The sequence below is a fragment of the Cyprinodon variegatus genome, unplaced genomic scaffold (assembly GCF_000732505.1).
Source record: "Cyprinodon variegatus isolate N-32 unplaced genomic scaffold, C_variegatus-1.0 Scaffold2021, whole genome shotgun sequence".
NCBI classification, from domain to species: Eukaryota; Metazoa; Chordata; class Actinopteri; order Cyprinodontiformes; family Cyprinodontidae; genus Cyprinodon; species Cyprinodon variegatus.
In genome coordinates, this window is record NW_015152474.1 from 16,730 (window position 1) to 18,570 (window position 1,841).

Genomic DNA, 1,841 nt, shown 5'->3' on the forward strand with positions numbered 1-1,841 from the left:
TTTATAATATCTGTAATTATAATTAATGTTTTTAACTATTTTGAGACCTATTTATTTCATATTTATTTAGTTATTTCTTTTGTATTATAGCATTTTATAGCTATTTTTATTAAAAGGCTTATGTTTAGTGAGGGCTATGTTTACCTGGGTTACACCTGCAGTGATTTTGCTGTTCTGCCCTGCTTGTTTGCATTGCTGCTGTTATCGGCCACTTTAGCTGTTGTGGGCAAACATCTGCCTTGCTGCTTGGTGTGCTTCCAAGAAGCTAATTATTTTAAGCTAAGTGAGACCATATTAAAATGGCAGAATGAATCTTTTTATTTTCTGTTTTTTTTGCATTGTTCACTCCATGTTTTTACAATGTATTGTGTTTCTAGGAGCTGATTGTCATGTCTGTGGTGGTCGATCCCCTGGTGGTTGGTTCTTCTTGGTTTGAGGTGCATTTTTTGATTTATGGTGTTGTGTCTTGTTTTATTTCCCTCCAGTTTTTTCCACTGCTCCGCTGTTGGCCACAGCTCCTGGCCCACCTATGTTTTTAAATGTGCATGGATAAATGTGATTTTAGAAGTTGGGTGTTAAAGTGGAACTCTGTTGATTATTATTATTGATTGAGTCCATAGATGCTTAAAAACAAACTGGCTGTAAATCTGTTCAACAGATAAACTTTTAAATAAATGTTAAGTAATAAATATTTATTCCTTAACAGGAAGCTTAGCAGCACTCAGCGCTCCAAACACATCTTTGTAATTTTTATTTATAAGGAGTATATGCTGCTCCAACTTGGTGTCTTTAAAAGCTATAATGTTAAATGAAGCTCTAGCGGAAGTTCAATTGAAGAAACTCTGACTTACCTCCATCAATCAGAAGCTGATCCGTCTCCGAAGCGAGCCTATCAGCTTCAAATTACTCCACCACGAAGCCCAATCAGCGTCCTGCTTCCACTTTATAAACTCCTTTCAAATCTCACCCCAGCCTCTATCCTGCAATTGCAATGTCGGATTTCGATTCAGACGACAATTCAATTTTCCCCGCTCGGAGAAGCTCCCGTCTAGCCGCTCACATCTCCTTCTTCCGCGTTACACTCCCAGGGTATATTGCCAGGCTCCGACCTAGACTCTTCTCAGTTGTCTCAACTAGCCTCCCTCCTACCTCCTCGTGATTCATCTCCATCCCCCTCGCCTTCCGCTCTTCAATCTGCTCTGATCCCTGGCCGCAAAGGACATGCAAGTCCTCCGCTCCCCTCACCAGGATCAGGGGGCCTCCCAGATCTGTCCCAGCAGCAGTCACCGCTCCTTCTCATCGTTTCGATGCAGCCTTGGACCTTCTTCAGCTTCCTGATTCATAGCAGCTCCCCCGTCTAGTCCTTCTGGCATTTAACAGCTCTCAGCCTCCCTCCGCTCCACCGGACTCTCTCACTCAATCCGTTTGACGCTGTCCGCACGCTCCAAACTTGGAAATCCCTGCACTGCCACGTCATCCCTGCCGCTGTCTGCTCAGACGGACCTCCCCCTCCCCTCTTTCACATTAGGGAACGCCCGCGGGCCAGCCTTAGGTAAGACATATTCAACCATGTTTTCATTCATAATTTTCTATCTATTTGAGTTCGCTCTTTATGCTTTGTCTGCCTCTTATTCAGGCAAACCTTATATTTGTCATGATGGGTTCTAGAGTTAAGCCCAAAATGCAGAACACACACGGAGGGACTGGGTAAAAGTTCAAAAGAGTTTATTGAAGCACAACATGAAAGATTAAACTGGAACTGGTTCAGGCAGAGGAGCAGGTTCACTGGAGATTGTAGGTTAGCAGAGTTCATGAGCAAGCTAAGCATCTAGCTTCATACT

The 1,841-nt window shown here is 43.2% G+C and overlaps 1 pseudogene; it reads left to right on the forward strand.

Annotated features, from left to right (window-relative positions):
• Positions 1-991: 991 nt before the first annotated feature.
• The window catches only part of LOC107105038, a 32,462-nt pseudogene continuing 31,612 nt past the window's right edge, over positions 992-1,841 (forward strand).